General features: G+C 37.6%; 1 protein-coding gene across 1 annotated transcript in view; it reads right to left on the bottom strand.

Moving 5' to 3' along the window:
- HMCN1 (hemicentin 1) overlaps nt 1–20,068 on the bottom strand; it is a 546,207-nt gene that overhangs the window by 469,309 nt on the left and 56,830 nt on the right. The window lies entirely within an intron of this gene.

Raw genomic sequence — 20,068 nt, 5'->3', positions numbered from 1 at the left:
AGCCACTCCACTCTTCTTGCCTGGAGAATCCCATGGACAGAGGAGCCTGGTGGGCTACAGTCCATGGAGTCGCAAGACTCAGACACAACTTAGGGACTAAACCACCACCAATACGTTAATTTGCTTTTCTCAACCATATTTATTCTTCATATTTTAAGAAGCAATCTGTTTTGTTTGTGAACCATGCAGAAGGTGTAAGCACCCTAGTATTACACGCAACTATGGAACAGAATATTGGCAAGGTGGAAAACAGTCTGAACATTAACTCTCTGGAACCAAAACATCACTGTTTATTTCACAAGGATTATGTAATCTTCCACAGGAAACAATCACACTAAAGTGCCGAAATTTTTCATATTATTCAAGGTTTTTGAACACTCTTAGGTAGCTGGGATAAGGGCTTTTTTTTTTTTTTTAACAGAAAAGCTGTTTTACTGATTTTACAAACTTCAACATACAAAAAACTCAAACCTTAAACATCCTCTTATAATTACTACTATAATTATAAAGTCTAGTGAAATTAAACTATTTCAAAGTCAAAGCTATTTCAAAGCATGATCTTGCTGCTGCTGCTAAGTCGCTTCAGTAGTGTCCGACTCTGTGCAACCCCATAGACGGCAGCCCACCAGGCTCCCCCATCCCTGAGATTCTCCAAACAGGAACACTGGAGTGGGTTGCCATTTCCATTCTCTAATGCATGAAACTGAAAAGTGAAAGTGAAGTTGTGTCCGACTCTTCACGACTCCATGGACTGCAGCCCACCAGGCTCCCCCGTCCATGGGATTTCCCAGGCAAGAGTACTGGAGTGGGGTGCCATTGCCTTCTCTGATGCATGATCTTAAATATTCTCAATTAGTGAGGAAAAACCCCAACTGTTTCATAAATGAAATGTTATGAAAAAAATTTACAAGACAGGAAATGAGAAGGGAAGTCCTCTCATAACAAGACTAATTAACCCAACCCTCTTTACATGTTGCCTTCATTAAGCCATGTCAAAGTAAACACAACCAAAACACAGTGATCAATTTATATACCTACACATAATATTACATCAATACAAACCTCCCTGTGATTGCATTTAATTTTCAAACTCTGGGGACAAAAAAAAAAAAAAAAAAGGCTCTAAGAAGTAAGACAGTTTGTACAAGTTAATGAAAAAAGCAATGCCAATATACATGAGAGATGCTTGTTATAAACATTGCTGAATGAAACTTCTGTTAGACCTCAAAAACAGAATTATAATCTGAGAAAAGTACTCCCAAGTTACCAGAGGTGGAGGTGGAAAAGCTAGACAGTTAAGAATGTGGACTCTAAAGTTAGACTGTGTTCAAATCCCATTTCTGTGTCTTTTTAACTATCTGAGCATTGAACCTCTTAGTATCAGTTTCCTCATCTATCAAATAATAAAACTACTTTGTTGAGTCACTGTACATGTAAATGACTTAATAAATAAAACCACTTAGGACAGTTATTTTTAGTAAGGTATCATTATTGACAGCCAAACTCTCAATAAAAGTTGTTGTTTAGTTACGCAGCCATGTATGACTCTTTTGTGAGCCCATGGACTATAGCTTGCCAAGCTCCTCCGTCTATGAGATTTCCCAAGCAAGAATACTGGAGTAGGTTGCCATTTTCTTCTCCACGAGATCTTCTTGACCCAGGGATCGAACTCATGTCTCCTGCATTGGTAGGCAGGTTCTTTACTGTTGAGACATCAGGGAAGCCCCAACAAATTTACCTATTATTATTATTATCATTATGTTAAGTTTGCTTATGCTTAGATTCACTCACAAGAGGCTCTCCATTTCTTCAGCCATAATTTTGTAATGGAAAATGAGCCATGACACAATCATGAATGTGGTATCAAGTGGTAGTGAGTAAAATGTATATTTTGCCTGCACCAGGATCAACTATAAATCCTGGCTGGACCAACACTGGAGCGTTTTAGCAAGAAGGCAAATGTCTGTGCTGCCCACAGAATCTTCAGAAGTACTTTTGCACTCCAGATTTCATTCAGCAATATTTACCAAGCATCTCTCATCCATGGATGAGAGTTAGACATGAGAGATAAACAGACAGAGATTGAAACAAAGAGACAGAGAAAGAAATAACACATACGCCACAAAAGAAAATCCTGCTTTCCCAGAATAAATTCACAAAAAGATGTAACAGCGCATTTTTTACAAAAATAAGAAGTTCACCAAAGATTTTTTTTGAGAGAGATAAAATACATATTCCTTTTTTGCTCTTTATTAATAATGAGGAGTGTCAAAAACTTAACAATAATTCCTGCTGAAGTTAGCAAATGTTAGTCAAACTTGATAGTCACTTTCATTTCACCTACACAAAAATTTGCATTTCTACCTAAATGTTATTAGATAACAATGACAATTTACTATTTCCAGAGGTAAAATATTTGAAGTTTATCCCCTCCACTTGATCACTGTGGAATGGAGGAATACAAAAGTCTTAGTTGGCCACTTTATAAGCATATGTGGGAAATTGGATTACTAATTTTAAAACTACTTTGAAAATATAAGACAAAATACTATAAACTTTACTATAACTTTTGTGTCTATAAATTTAACGTCTTTAGAATAAGAGAAATGTATGTTTCACGTAGTTTTCTCATCTTCCCAGCTAAGGCTAGATAAGTAAAATGTGAATAAAAGTCTACCATAAATTTAAGGAATAATCTACCATTATAATCATTTTTCTCCACAAAAAAACTCACTGAAATAATTCAGGATACAGTTGCCAATAGAAACTGTCAAATGTACTCTCCCTTTCAAATGTTAACCGAACAATCATAAAAGGTCAATAGGAAAATAGTACAGGTTAAAAAAGAAAAAAACACGAGGGCAACAGACATCACTTTAACACAATGCACATTCTTTCCAAAAGCAGGAATTTGCAATCTCGTCTAACATCATCCTAAAACCCCTCTGAAGTTTACAGCACAGGATTTAGGAAGACTATAAAAGAGGAACTGCTATAGTCAGGACAGGAAGCAATTAAGACATAAATAAGAATTTCCTCAGAATCAGGTTAAAGCAAGGACACATTTAAGACATGTCTTAAAGGTGAAACTAATATAAATAATGATATAATGAGTGGAAGTGGGTGTAGGAGACCTTTTTGGCGATAAACGCAGGTATCTTTAAGCACATAAAAGTTTTGCGTTGGAAACTGTAAAAGTGGATTTTTAAATGCAAAGTACAACAAAATTCCACAGGGCTCTGGGTGTTTGGAGTTCCATAGTCACTCCTGAGATCTTGCAGGAGGTGAAGCTATGAGTTTGAGGAAAATCAGGTTTTCTTTTTCTTTAATTACTCAGTGAAGCATTCTTGAAATATTTAGAGGAGAATGATTTAGACATTTGAAGGTTAGGTAATAAGCACTCCAGAAGAGTCTCAAACAAACAAATTGAAAACAACTCAATAGACACCAAAATCATGAAGACTACTGCTAAAATATACAAAGAAGTCAGTATCTCAGTAAGCAGACATTATACCAAATCAGGGTTTGTTAGTGCTATTTTTGTGATGCTCAATGTATAATTATTGTTACTCAGTTTTGCAATTATCACAATCATTCTTTGATTACCAAAAATTTACCTTGAAAGCGGACAGTACACAGTATGCCCTCTTTAGCCATTTCTCTCAATTCTCAAATGAACATAAAAATCAGTGACCTGTAAGTGCTCTGCAAACCAGCTCATCTAGGGAGTGTGGTGAGAGATGGATAAAAATCTCTTCCCTTTTCTGTACCAATTCTCACATCTGGGGCTCTAGGAGGGATATTTCAGAAATAAAAAATTTATTTTTGTTGACAGATAGCTAAAGGATCCAGAAAGACTTATTTCGAGGAGAAAAAAGGACAGGCAAGAGCGATGACTAAAGTTTACTCAATTCTGAAATCTTAGATCAGGAAGGAAACTCAGAGGTCATCTCTTCCAACCCTTCGGTTTTAGAGATGATAAAATTGAAGAGTGGACTTACATAAGTTTACACACCTCGTTTAGAGGAATTTATGTTTCATTTGCTTTCTTGTTTCATCATTTTTACTTCTCAAAGTCTTGTTTTCTTGATCCTGCTAACTTTAGTGGAGGTGTTTAATAAAAATCAAACCATTTCTTGTGTAACGGTTACTTCGTGGGGAGCTGAGTAGTTCACAGAAAATTCTGACCTTCCTCCTCTTATAGGTTGGTGCAAATTAATCAGATTCTGTGATTAATAAGCAAAGAGAAAAAAAAACCTAATTCTAAATATGCAGTAGGAACCTCAGTTTTTAGATTATTTGATTTTTCTACTATACACATCTACACCACACTGATTTCCCATTAGCTTTTGAACTTTACAGATTTTCTAATTAAAACTGAAAAAAAAAAAAAAAGGCAGCTCCTGCTCCTCTTGTTCTCCTCCACTGCCATCCTCTTTTTCTCTTCCCTTCTGGAGGCAAATTTTTCAAAGTATTTGTCTATGCTCACCATTTCCTCATCTCTTTCTGAAGCCTCAACTTTACCAAATCCTGCTTCCTCCTCCAACACTTCACCAAAACAGCTCTGCATGAAGTTACCAGTGGCTTTGCTTCCACTCAATCAAATAAGCACACAGCGTACATCTCGTAAGATCTCTCAAGGGCGTCTGGCAACACTCCCTTGAAATCCTCTTTCCTTGGTGTCCCTGATATCACACGGTCCTGATTTTCTCCCTCCTCTTTCTTTAAATATTTATTGTATTAATTATTTATTTAAGTGGCAGTGCCAGGGCTTAGTTTCGGCATGTGAGACCTTCGATTTTCATTGCAGCATGCGGGATCTTTCAGTCAGGGTATGTAGGATCTCAATCCCTGACCAGGGACCGAACTCAGACTCCTCGCATTGGGAGTCCAGAGTCTTAGCCACTGGACCACCAGGAAAGTCACTCTCCCTGCTCTTTTATCATGGATTCTAGCTTTCTCAGCTGCATGCTCATTCTGCCTCACCTGGCCAATAATGACTTTGCAGTTCCTAAAGGCTCATTCTTTTTTTTTCCACATATATTTATTTTTTAATTGAAGGATAATTCCTTTACAGAATTTTGTTGTTTTCTTTACGCCATCTCATTAATACTTTTCCCTAACTGATATCATACATGCCAGTGACGTCAGTTAAAACCTAGGCAACAGTGACCCAAGAATGTATATTGAATTAAAATGTCTTTAAGTTACATATAATTCATTATATAGAAGAAAAACTTATTTTATCTCCACCCTCCCATCTGGTCCTCTTACACTGTCTCCCATCTCTGAAAAGTACTTCCATTCAAACAGTTACACAATACAAAACCTTTGGATTTATCATCACTCATCTTCCCAGGCTCATTCCTCCATTACCTAAACCATCACCAAACCAAACCCTAACCACCTACTAAATAGCTCTTGAATCTTTCTCCTTCTCCCAATGTCATCAACCACAACCTTAGTCCTAGCTCTACCATCTCTTATCTCTTAGAGGACCTAAACTACAGAAGGAGGCCTGAAGGTCCTCCCATCATTCACTACTTCTCTCTAATCCACTCCCCACAGGAAGCCACAGTGATTTTTCTGAGACATAAATCTAATTACATCATCTACCAATTAAACCTTCCCAGCGACTTCTAAAGAGTCACACATGACTGAGCAACTGAACAACAACAATGACTTCTAAGGCTCTTGGAAGAAAGTTGAAACCCCTAAACATGCTCTCTTTTCCTGTACGATCCAGCTTCTACCCATTCCTCCAGCAATCCCTAATCCCCTCCACCCCTTTTTCTGCTTACTTACCTGCTCACTCTTAATCCATAGGACCTTCCCTTTGTGTCCCTACCCTAAAGTATTCTTCCCTCTATCCTTTCCTCTGATTATCTCCTGCCCCTCCTTAGCATTTATTTCTGTCTTCATTACCATGAGGAAGCCTTGCCTAAAGCCCCCAACTGCCTCATACTCACTAAATTGCCTTTTCGGCTCTTTGACTGTTTCATCAATTTCTATCATTCCCCAAGACTGTCAGCCAAAGGAGGAAGGGGTTGCATCTGGTTTTTTGGTTTCTCAATCATCCCAGTGCCACTTGAGTCCCTAAGACATTATGGAAACAATATTTGCTGAATAACAGAACAAATGACCAGGACCTTCCTGGTGGTCCAGTGGTTAAGAATCTGCCTGCCCATCTTCCCTGGTCTGAGAAGATCCCACATGACACTGAGCTTAACTAAGCCCACCAGCAGTCGCAAGCACTGAGCCCACGGTGGAGAACCTGAGCCCTACAGCAAGAGGGGCCACCGCAGCGATAAGCCCGTGTATTCCAACTAGAGCGCAGCCCCTGCCTGCGGCAACTGGAGAAAGCCTGCAAGCAGCAAGGAAGCCCCAGCGCAGCTAAAAATTAATTAATTAAAAACAAAAGGAACTAATGACCAAACTAAAGCCTCGGACTTCTGAAACACCAGAATAACCTGCAGTTGTTGGAGCTCTGCAAGAAATGGAAAAGAACATATCCAGTCATTTTAGCTGTTATTTTTCCAGAGTATTTCTTTTTCTTAGCACACAAGTGGATATATCTTCGCCAACTGATTTTTTTCTATTTCAGCACTCATCACTAACATGAATCATTCTAAATTACTGACCAAACTCTAACCAGGCAAGATGTTCACTGTCGCAGTATACGATTTTTGCTCAGGAAGGAGCTGTTTCACTCAGTGCAACTGAAAACAATAAGTGTTTCCTGCGTAACTGGTCTCACACATGCGCTATGCTACTATGCTTGTTATGATGCAGTTGTTGTGTTTCGTTTTTACACATGCTGAAACCAGTTCATCTTTCACTTTGTGTAACGCAATTTATTTTCTTATCATATAAATCTATATTTTTTAAAAAAATGTTTTATTCTCCACAAAAATAGAAGAGATAGTATCAGATATTCACATCTCATACACAGCCTAACATTTTCAATAGCAGGAATTTTCTCTTTAACAAACAATTATAATAGTAAAAACAATTCATAAATTATATGTGGTTAATCCAATTATTTTGATGCATGGAAATTTTTACTGACAATCTTATTCATTTGCAACACAATATAATCATGAAATAAAGCTGCATTTATTCCATTTATAATTATTTATAATACTATTTCTTACTATCAAATTAGTATCTATTATGTATCAAGTGCTCATCACTAATCTTCAAAACAGTGTGTAAAATTAATATAACAATGTCACACTTACAGAGAAGGAAATTAAAGTTTGAAGATGTTAAAGATCAAACAGATGATGAGATGATTCCTAACATGGAGTTAAAAAGGAGACATAACTATGGAAGCATCCATCACTAACGTTATTCTCTTGGTCAATCAACAGATATTCAGTGAGTACCTATCAGGTCAAGACTTCAGGATACAACAGGGAACAAGACGGCCAGTGTCCTTACCCTCACTGAAGCTAATAAGTGTAACTTCTAAAACCTGAAGAAGAAGAAATGAGTGTTGCAATTTAAAAAGGATACTCCAAGACCTTGGTCTTCAAGGAGCTGTTTTCTAGGACTAAAGAGGTAAGAAATTTCTTCTCATATGCCGGACACACTCCTCTTCATGACCTTACCAATGTAAACCGAGATCACATTCATTTCTGAGAACTTTAAGCAACGAGGCAAGAGCCTCACATTCAACACATTCCTGTGAAGAAGTATAAAGTAGAATCTGGCACCCAAACTCTCATCATGATTTTCTTGAGCTGCATCTTTGGCATGAGGGCACCCAATTTAGTATGTTACTATGAGGTTATTTCAACAGCCAGAAACTGATGATTTGTAACACAACCAATTCAACATGGAACTCCTTGGGGTGGGGGGAAGGCGTTTCTCCTGGGATAATATTTTGAAATGATTCTTTAACTTATTGTTTTCAAATTCAGTGATTTTGTGAAGTAACAAGATTAAAATGTACACTTCTTGGACAGCTAAGAAACTAAAATATTTGGGTTGGCAATTGAATGTTCTAAGTGAGTCAAAGGCACTATAGCTTCTGTCAGCTAGTGGCCAAATTACTATGGGAAAGAAATTTCACAAGTTTGACTATGACTGCTCCTATCTTTAAAACACTACTATTCAACACTCAGGGGCTTCGCTGGTGTCTCAGACAGTAAAGAATCTACCTGCAATGCAGGAGACCTGGGTTCAATCCCTGAGTTGGGAAGATTCCCCTGGAGAAGGAAATGGCAACATACTCCAGTATTCAAGCTTGGAGAATCCCACGGACAGAGAAGCCTGATGGGCTACGGTCCCTGGGGTCACAAAGAGTAGGACACAATCGAGCAACTAACACTAAACTAGACTACTGGATGCTCAGTTATCGGACTTCCTGTAAAGGCAGGTGTGGAGAAAAGTACACTCACTTCTTTCTAATACAACATGCATACACATTGTTTCTTCAATAGTAGGCAAAGATTTGTAGTTGCTTCCTAAAATACACAGTGGATCTTAATGGAGAATGGAAACAATGTCTGAACATTAATATTCCAAAAGCTAAGGTTCTAATCTAAGAATTCCTACTCTAAATATAGTTACATTACTTTCATGTTACTTACAAAAGTCATATTTTGGCAATGTCATTATAACACGTTTTTAAATGAATGCCCTGCATACATTAATAAGACATAGCTAAATACATAATTTGGGCTTAAGGGTGCAGCTACATTACAGACTTGTTAAAACATCCCTACTATTTTCAACAAGATTTTTTTAAGTTTTCTTCTTTGAGGAGAAAACAAAATTTTCAAGCTGCTGCTGCTGCTGCTGCTAAGAAAGGACCTTCAAATAAAGACAAAATTTTGCATAATGAAGGCAATCATAACATTTCCCAGGCCTGTCTCCTTATCAAGAAGTTTTATAGAAATCAAGTAACAACATTGGTTGTAAATTAATGCCATTAAAGTCAGAAATTATTATGATTTAGAATGAATGATTATTTATCTAAATACAGTTAATGGCTCAATCTTTTGATATTTTCTAAAAATTGAATTCACTAATTCTGAACTATTTTTTAAGTCAGCATACAGCTCATCTGCACAAAGACACTCCAATTATTATCTCTCATTATATACAGTTATTCTCAACAGAAGGGAGGGTAGGGGAATGCAACATTTAACTCCCATGTGGAGTATGTCAGAATCTTCTTGGAGTCATATATTATTTGAAAAATGTCCTCCTAAAAACCTAAATGATTCTTAAAACACTTCCCCATCCCCCATTTTTAAAATTTATAATTTTAATATTTGATATTACTCAATTTTTATATTAATCAGCATTTTAAATGAGTTAGAATAATTCTTAATGATGTAGATACTTTTAAAGCATCTGTGATAGAATAATGGTTCCGTCAAGATGTCCATATCCCAATCCCTTAGTACCTGAGAATAAGTTACCTTACATGGCAAAGAGACTTTGCAGCTGTGATTAAGGATCTAGAGATAAAAGAGATTTTCCTAGATTATTCAGGTAGGTCCCATGTAATCCCAAAAGCGCTTATAAGCTGGAGGCAAGCAGATCTGAGTCCAAGAAGGAACCATGACTACGAAAGAAAAATTGGAGCAATGCAAGCAGCTGTAAGACAAGGAATCCAAGTGGCTTTAGAAGATAGAAAAGGCAAGGAAATGGATTCTCCCATAGAACCTCTAGAAGGAATACAGCCCTGCTGTCACTTTGACTTCTGAAGTCCAGGACTGTAAGATAGTGTTTTTTTAATGCCACTAAGTTTGTGGTAATTTGTTACAGTGAAAATAGGAAACTAATTCAGTACCACTATGTCAAGAATTGCAAAATCTACCAGAACCATGCTAGAATTGACTGGCTAAAAATTATAAATTGCTAATCTGTGATAACCTGAACATGTCTAGACAAAATCATTTTTAAAGGTATTTATTTAAATCACAGCCATCAGTACGTTATTTTTTCAAAGAAATGCTGGCTCCTTTTAGATACCAGACTGTCTGTTCCTAAGTCCAGACACTGAAAATATTGTTACAAAAATGTACTAATTATAATATTATTTTAAAGTAATATACTAGTGATCACCCAATTTTTAAATCCCTTCATGTTAATAATTATAAACAGTCTGCTGTAGTGTGAGGGGGTGATCGTGATGACCAGTGCTTGAAAGGAGATGTCACTGCACCCCCCACCATGAACTATTAATAAGGGAGGACTCTGAAAATTCCCAGTGGAAGCCATTCTCCGTCATGTCTATGTTTTAGCAGGTAAAAGCCACTTTAAGAGATTTAATGATACAGTATCATTACTTAAACCATAATAGTAAAAATAAAAACCAAGAAAATGCACAAAGAAAATGCTGGAAATGAATAGGTCCAATTTTTATCCTGACATCAAGACGTTTAAAGACTAAATACATCATCAATTCAAATAGCTCCTAAACATGCACACACTGGAGAAATTATCTTCTACTCAAAAAGATGACAGCATTTAGCACCTGTAACAACAGCTAACTGGACACTTCTGAATGGTTTTCTTACCGTGATGAAGGATTTATGTCAGTCTCTTAAAGTTTTCTCTCTACATCTCACTTACCACAAGACTGCGATTGGGAATACGGTTTGTGGTTATAGGACAGATGAATGCTAAATAGCCCAGGCAAGTAAAAACAATCGCTCTTATTAGCACAGTGATGGCGCCTTAGCAAAAGAGCCAAGCAATTTTTTTTTAATCACCATAGCACCTTGAGTTGTCCTTCTAAAATGACTTCTATACTTTCACTGCATGGCTTTGGGGTTTTTATTATAGCTATTTTTTCATATCTATTACTCATCTCTATACTCTCACTGCTTGTATCATGGTAGGCATTTTATCAATGTTTATTCAATTAACCATTCCACCTACCCATCAGTACCCTCAATCTCATTTTGGCCTATACCTGGGTGACAGAGAAGGCAATGGCACCCCACTCCAGTACTCTTGCCTGGAAGATCCCATAGACGGAGGAGCCTGGTGGGCTGCAGGTCATGAGGTTGCTAAGAGTTGGACACAACTGAGCGACTTCACTTTCACTTTTCCCTTTCATGCATTGGAGAAGGCAATGGCAACCCACTCCAGTGTTCTTGCCTGGAGAATCCCAGGGACAGAGGAGCCTGGTAGGAGGCCGTCTATGGGGTCGCACAGAGTCAGACATGACTGAAGCGACTTAGTAGCAGCAGCGTACCTGGGTGAAGCATCTCCCACAGCAAAAGACAGCAAAATCACCTGTACAAGCTCAGGATTTACATGGGTTCACTTAAGTTGTTTAGGATTGCTCTGAACATTCATGACATGTTAAAAATGACATCATTCAATTGGAATATATAAACCAACTGGCTAATTTAATCCTTCTGAGTTCTCCTTTTTTCTTGTACAAAGGCAAATATACTACCAGGCAGCTAATGGATCAAAAATCACTGAATAAAATCAGCAAAAAAGTATTTAGAAAAAATTCATTCATCTGGTTTTAAGCATTAACTAAGTTTTTGCTTCCAAATAAGTGGTTATATTAACAGTCAACTGTAATGCCCTAAGGCAAAGATCTTTTTCTAGCTTTCCTGACTACCAGAATAAGAAAACTACAAATTCCATAGGGTCCTTGGCCAATGATTTGGTTTATTAGCTACAGCACAGTTTTATTAACACAGTTAGAACACTACTAGGAAACCAAATCAGTATCCTATCTCTTGAACCACATAAAATCTTAAATAGCACCAAAAAAATGAAGATTAAGCCACATATTCTTCATTATAGTTGCTGCTGCTAAGTCGCTTCAGTGGTGTCCGACACTGTGCGACCCCATAGACAGCAGCCCACCAGGCTCCCCCGTCCCTGGGATTCTCCAGGCAAGAACACTGGAGTGGGGAACCATTGCCTTCTCTAATGCATGAAAGCGAAGTCAAAGTGAAGTCACTCAGTTGTGTCCTACTCTTCGCGACCCCATGGACTACAGCCTACCAGGCACATGATATTGACTATATTTCCCTGTTCTATACAGTAGGACCTTGTTGTTTATTTTACATATAACAGTTTGTATCTGTTAATCCCAAACTCCTTATTTATTCCTCCCTGCCCTTTCCCTTTGTTAACCATAAATTTGCTTTCTATGTCTATGAGTCTGTTTCTGTTTTGTAAACAAATTTATTTGTATCATATGTTAGATTCCACATATATCATATTTGTCTTCGTCTTACTTCGCTTAGTATGATAATCTCTAGGTCCATCCATGTAGCTGCAAATGGAATTATTCCATTCTTTTTTATGGTTGAATAATATTCCATTGTATGTATATACCATAGTGATGGCCCCTTTATACATTCATCTATTGATGGACATTTAAGCTGCTTCCATGTCTTGACAACTGTAAACAGTGCTGAGAAAAAGTTAAGTTGAAAATTTTTTTTTAATATCCTCAATGATACAGGGGTTCAGAAACTATGAAAAATAAAATTCTCAAAATGTATTTAAATCTCTATACTAAACAGATACAGTTCATTGAAAAGCCTGTTGCTTTTTTAACTTACTCTTGTTATGTGGGACTCCAGCTCCTCTTTCTTTCCCAATTCTGACCTTTGGAAATCTTTCTGAATAATCACAATCCTTCATGTTTCTGATTTCAACTTTACAGTTTTATAGTTTTTTCAGTCTTGCCCTGGGGTTTTTGAAAATTACTTGAATAAAAATTAAGTTAACTACAAAGACATTCTTTCTAAGCTCAGATGGGAGCAGGTGCTACTTCAAAGTCTATTTATTCTTTGTTAACTCATTCTCATTGTCAGGATAAGAGCAGTAAAATTTCCCTCCACATTCCAAGTTTCTAAACTAGCCCATCGCACTCTACAATGTTCATAACCCATTAATATAAGCTCTTTCCACCTAAAATGTTTCTGAATCTTATACTTTCTGCTTTATTCACGTAACAGTAAATGTTTACTGAGGGCCTACTGTATCCAGACCCTAGACATGAACAAGATCAAATCTCTGTCTTTGAGTATACTGACAGAGATGGACATGGAAACAGACGCCAGATTTCAGAACCCAAGTGCCCTGCAGCTGGTAAGGGTGCTCACAGGAGGCAGGCCCTATATCTCAGTGTCAAGGAGGTTAGGTCTTGATGGATTTCAAGTGTGCATAGGAGTTTCTCAAGCATAACAGTTTTGCATCAGTTAAGACAGAGGCTTAGAAGTGAAGAAGAAACAAGTCTGGATTAGTATGAATAGGATAAAAGGTATCCTATGTGACAGAGGTAGTAGAGATAAATGATGCTGGACTTACATACCACACTAGCCTCTCAAACAAAATCAAAGAGTAAGGGTTTATATGCAAGGTCAAGGACTCTCCGAGGAAAAAACATAATCAAAACCTCCCATTTCCCCTCAACCCAGGGGAGAATCATCTCTGCAGAGGATACCTGGGAATGTGCGGGGCATCTTTTTGGCTAGCACAAGGGGGATGACACCAAGTCAGAGGTTCCCACCAAGTCTATCAATTGCAAAGCCCTGCTCCTTCCACCAGTCAGGATACAGCTGTGATATGAAAGTCAAGCACACAGACAGTGAGTTAGAAAGGACTGAGGCATCCCAGTCTACAGAAAAGGGAAGAAGGAGGAGACTGACCAAACACTGCTTTGGCAACAAGTTTGTTGCTGGTGACCACTGAAGAGCAGTCACTTTTCTCTTTTTTTTTTTTACAAGGACTACAGGAAGGGGTGACTAGGAAGTGGAAATTTCAAGTAGGTTTAAAATGTGCTTTCAATAAATGTGACAATGAAGGAATGCACAGTACTGAAGCCTCAATTTGAAAGAGTTGTTGGGCTGTAGAGGACATTTTTGTTCTGTTGCTGTTTTGATCAGGACATTAGGATATAAAGCATAGAGTAACAATTCTTAATATTTGACAGATCTCTATTCTGTCTTCCATAGCGACTGTACCAATTTATATTTCCAACAGTATGCACATATAGAGACAATTAATTTACAACAAAGATACGAAGAATGTACAGTGGAGAAAGGAGAGTCTCTTCAATAAAAAAGGTTCCCCTTTCTCCACATTCTCAGTAACACTTATTTCTTGACTTTCTTTTCCTGCATTTGCTTTTCTGCATCTTTTCCAGTGTCTATGTCTTTTGAAGGAAAAAACAAATCTATTCAGGTCCTCTGCCAATTTTAAAATCTTGCTGTTAATTTATTGCTGTTGGTGGTGGTGTTATTGAGTTAGGTAATTCGTATATTTTAATATCAACCCTTTATCAAATATATCACTTATAAATATCAAAAAAATACAGTGTAGGGTATGTGTGTTTCACAAAGGATATGAGAAGCTGTTTGCAAGAGCCCATTGAAACCGACCGAAGAACAGAGTCCCAGAGGAAGAGAACTAGAACAGATATTTTTGTAGAAAATATGGATATGACAGACACTCAAGTATGCAAGATTTTTCAAACATAAAACGCGGGCAGATGCTATAGTTCTGGGCAGGTATAGCCCAGAGATAGGACCGAAAAAAAAAAAAAAAAAAAGAGAAACATAGAATTAATGACTACACCAGTAAACAGTAGATCTTTGACCCTGGAACAGACGCTGCCTGATTCCACAGGCGCTAACAGCATATAGAAATAAAATTGCCTCTGCCAGTAGCCAGGGCTGATTGAGTCCCTTAAATTACTGAAAGGTCATCACAAGGTACATCGCGTATAATCACAAGACCATAATCAAGACAGAAAAGTGGTGGGGAAACAGCCGTGTCACATGCCATTCTCCGGATTGCTACCACAAGCGATGGTACGATTTAGCTAAAATCTACAACAGTTCTGCTCTGTAACATTTACAACATTCCTGTTGCACAAAATCACAAAGAATCAAGGTACATGACCTGCTTTCTAATTGATGTAATCAAGCATTCTCTATCGTGTCAGAGTGAGAATCTGGTGATTTCATGCAACCTGAGCCATAATGAAGTCTGAATACCACATCATGCTAACCCTGGTACTATGTGCCAGTGGCTCTGTGATTACTTGTGAGGGTCCCATAAACTACCTCAAACTACCCAAACAGCCAACTCTTTTCTCATATATCCTTTTTCTATTATCTTAAGAGAAAACATATCTACCTAGCTGCTAAAGCGGAGAACACAAATGTCAGTTAAATCACATCAATATCCAGTGAGGTACCATTATTTATGATGGCTATTTACTGCTTTATACCTTATCAGTGATGGATAAGTTTTGTCAAATACTATATGTAAATTTTAATTTTTATTAAAATAACTTACAAGTCTTTAGGAATTTATAATAAAAACAAGTGTCGTTAAAGTGTTTTCTTTCTCTATCTCAAAATGGCCTAAGAAGCTTTATCTCATAATTTTTCAGAAAACCTTAGATTAACCAAACACTTTGAATTTGTTTTCAACCAAACACTTTATTACATAGGTATGAAAATGCAAAGAAAAAAAATGATTTCTTCAAACTAAGTATGGAACATTTTCACTGTTTCACATTACTTGAACTAGTTTTTTCTGAATGTATTTTTTAAAATCCATTAAAAACTTGCATTTGGGGGCAGCAACTTTTTTTTTTTTTTCCACAAAATGAAACAAAAGCTCCATTCTTCCGAGAAGAGACTTGGGCATACCAATGTCCAATTCAGGAGAGCTCAGGAAATGTTTTAGTGATATTCCATTACCCCTTGAGACACTTAACTTCAGCTCATGAAAATACCAACGTCTAAGGGATGAAAATTACAATGGCTTCCTGCAGAAGCCCCCTCCAGGCTATGGGACTAATTTAAACAATATGGCAAAATTCCAACCAAACCACTACAGCTACAGCTAAGTCACTTCAGTCGTGTCCGACTCTGTGCGACCCCATAGACGGCTAGCATAGGTTAAAAACATCTATTACTTAAAAGTTGATTGGTGCATTTATCTGTCAGTACTAAATCTTTCACATTTTACATGTTCCGTGAAAATAAAAAACTGTCATGTATTCTAATGCAATATTAATTTACTCTGCCTCTGTCTCTCTCCCTCTCTCTTTTTTTTGGAGAAGCTGTAAGGTAAGGGGAGGGGAAGTCTGGGCACAGTGCCTTACACGTGTGTACAGATGTATTGAATTGGGTATTTTGTAATGGCATTTTAATAAATGCAGAGGTAAAGCTATGTCCTATTTCTATTTGTTGGCATTAGAGAAATGCCAAAACTCTGCAACAGTCCATAAAAACTCTCAAGAACAAAATTTAAGATAAAATGAAATATCATACATTTCAAACACATCAAACTCTCAGCTTAAAATTAATCTAATTCACTGGGTTATAGCCTTTAGAAGAGAGCAAGCTAAGCTGATTTTTAATTATGGACAGACTTGCTACTTTGCGTATCAGTACTTGTGGGTAAGCAAGTGGGAGAAAGGTTTAGTATCTATTAGTCCAAACATAAATTCAGAATCCAAATAACAGGGTCTGAATTCCAGCTACAATTTACTTGCTGTTTGGCCTTCGCTAAGTCACCTGACCCCTCAGAGCTTTGCCTTATTACCTGTAATTTGGTATAAACAATCTCACAGGATTAAAAGAGAAAATCCACATAAGCATAATGGATGTTAGTTTCCTTATCTCTTCTCCAGCATTTGTTCTTCTACCCTGAAATAGATAGCTCAGCTGGCAAAGAATCTGCCTGCAATGCAGGAGATCCCAATTTGATTCCTGGGTTGGGAAGTTCCCCTGAAGAAGGGATAGGCTACCCATTCCCGTATTCTTAGGCTTCTCTGATGGCTCAGACGGTAAAGAATCTACCTGCAATGTGGGAGACCTGGGTTCAATCCCTGAGTTGGGAAAATCCCCTGGAGGAGGACATGGCAACTCACTCCAGTATTCTTGCCTGGAGAATCCTCATGGATGGAGGAGCCTGGTGGGCTACAGTCCGTGGGGTTGCAAAAAGTCAGACACAACTGAGCAAGTAAGAACAGCACCCTGAAATATGCAGATAAAATACATTCCATTTTGCTGAGGATTTCAGCCACAGAGAGAAAAAGGACTTGCCAAGGAGAGCTGAAAAATGGCAATAGAAGTGTTCAGGACTTTTAAGGCTTTCTGTCTTCCATGTTCTTACGTTGCTCATTCCCTCTCCAACACACTTTCCTGTGAGCACTCAGAAAATATTTTACAATATTAGCATACCATGTATTTGGTCAAGCGGCATCCCTGAGCCCTGAATGTGTTTCTGTCGGTCTCTCGGACTTTAATTCAGTGAGCCATGAACCTGCCTGTCAATTCCCACCTTCCCACCCCAGAGTGAGAAACCAAGCCAAGCTGGAGTTTAAAACAGCTTCTGAGAAGGCATCCTCTCGCCACCTTTGAGCCTGGTCTTAACTAAATCCTCGAATAGCTGATTGGTAGAGGAAGTACCCCAGCAGGTCTCTCATTTCCATCTGCCTTTTAGGCAAAATTTTCATCAAGAAAACTTATGTACAACATCTACACACACACACATGCACACATTCACCTCCTTAGTTCAAATTTTAAAAAGCGTATTTTAACTTGTGAAATTACATTTTCAAAGAGAAAGAGAAAACACTGAAAAACAGCAAAGTCATCTCACGTTGCTAGAGGCAAGTCCAAAAAGCATGAACCTTCATCTCACATTTAACTTGCAATAGCCTGGAGAGAAAAAGCGCTCCCTGCGCCATGCCGGCAGATGCAGCGTTGGCGTGACACACGGTACAGGATAGAATGATGCTAACCACAAACGGGAAATTAGGCCGTCACAATGGCCAAACCTAGAGACTGGGAAAAATTCTATCGTTTTAATTTAGTTCTGCCATATTTAATTTATGTAAAAGCTTCATGTTGGCTTGGTATCTGGAAATGTGTCCGTCTTCAAATAGTTTTAGCATTAATAATTTGCAGATTGAAATCTGCAGTTACATACATCTTTCAGGGGGTATCTGCAGCTAGCAAAGATTTGCACAATGCTACATCGCAACTGCTGGAATCTGACTGAGCCATAGAACAGATTTCCAAGGAAGTCAAAGAAAGCCAAGATGCAAGAGAATCCCAGATGAGGTAAAAAGAGCCAAGACGCCATCTTTAATACAAAGCCCAGCCTCCCTTTGCCTATGTGTGTTTTCATCTTAAAACAAATTTAGGATTATTTCTTATTGGCCAAATAGTGAGCCCCCTACAAAGAAATAAATGACAGGGAAGAAAAGGATCATCACTGTTAATAGAGAAAAAAAAGAAGACTAAATATAAAGCAGCGGGCATGCAGAGAGAACATGGAAGAATACAAATTCCATAAATGCAATTTCCAAATATCATTTTCTGAATTCCCATGGAAAACTTCATGTTAGGGAAAACCATTTCTGGGCCTTCAATCTGGAAACTCAAAGGGGCCTCCTTGGAGCCAGATAAATAACAACATCATCACAAATGCATTTTTTCTTCTAAAATATCTCAAAATGTCTTACAGATATCTCTGTGTTTATCGGCATGGGACTCCTAAGATACACACAAAACACTACTGATTGAGGATTTCAGTCACAGAAATAAATGGCACTTGCCAACAATAGGTGGAGACAGGATTAAACACAGGATCATCCAGTGTATGGATCAGACTTCTATTCAGCAGGCAATGCTGTTTTAGTCAAGTGTCCTCACAATAGAATGACTTAAAAGTCCAGCAAGTGAAGAGAATGATCCATGTGTTTTAAAACATCCCACAGAGGAAGATGACTCTATCTCAGAATTGTCCTTGGATTTGCTCATTTAATGAAGTGTTTGATTTTTAAGGACAAGACAATCTCCTGTCAGCTACAAACAGAATCATGTAACATTTGTCACACTGCAAAAATATTGTCCCTATTTGACCATAAAAGCAGATTTGTTGGACTTCTGAGGGAAGATGGCAGAATAAAGTCAAATTTGGTTTTAAAATATCTATCTGCTCTGAGAAATATATACAATACATGGCAAGGAGAACTCTGAATCAGTTGAGCAATATTCAATATTTTGTCTGCTGTGCATTGGACTTCTAATGAATATTAGCTGTTTGAAGCCAGATCACAGAACCATCCTTAGTACAAACTAACAAATGAAAAAAATATATATATGCTAAAACTAATTAAAAATGTATCATAGCAATCAAATAAAGCAAGAGGCAAAACCTTAATGCAACTTTTTTTTTTAAGAAACACTGCCAACCAATATTTCCTTATGTCAGTCTCCCAAGGCAATAGAAATAAAAGCAAAAATAAACAGATGACACCTGTTCTCAAAATGAAATGACAACCTATGGACAGTGAGAAAATATTTGCAAAGGATGTTACTGGCAAGGGCTTAACTTCCCTGGTGCATGGGGATGACCCAGAGAGATGTTATGGGGAGGGAGGTGGGAGGGGGGTTCATGTTTGGGAACGCATGTAAGAATTAAAGATTTTAAAATTTAAAAAATAAATAAATAAATAAAATTTTTAAAAAAAAGAAAACACAAAAAAAAAAAAATAAAATAAAAACAGCTCATACAACTGAAAAATAAAAACCCAATACAAAAATGGGCAGAAGACTGAATAGACACTTTTCTAAAGAAGACATACAGATGATCAAAAAGCACATGAAAAGATGCTCATCACCACTAATTACTAAGAAATGCAAACCAAAACTACAATGAGGTACCAGTGGCCATCATTAAAAAGCCTACAAATAACAAATGTTAGAGAGGAGATGAAGAAAAGGGAATCCTTCTACAACGTTGGTGTGCTGGTGGGAATGTAAACCTGCGCAGCCACTATGGAAAACGGTCTGGAGGTTCCTCAAAAAACTAAACATAGAGTTGCCATACGACCCTGCAATCCTACTCTTGGGCATCTATTTGGGAAAAAACTATAATTCAGAAAGATACAAGCATCCCTATGTAATGTCCACTGACAGATGAATGGATAAAGAAGATGTGGTTTGCACGTGTGCACTTATGCACACGTGCGGACGCACACACACACACACATACACAAATGGAATAATACTAAGCCATGGAAAACAATGAA

This window comes from Capra hircus, chromosome 16 (assembly GCF_001704415.2).
Source record: "Capra hircus breed San Clemente chromosome 16, ASM170441v1, whole genome shotgun sequence".
Lineage (NCBI taxonomy): Eukaryota > Metazoa > Chordata > Mammalia > Artiodactyla > Bovidae > Capra > Capra hircus.
This window is presented reverse-complemented; position numbering and strand designations above follow the sequence as displayed.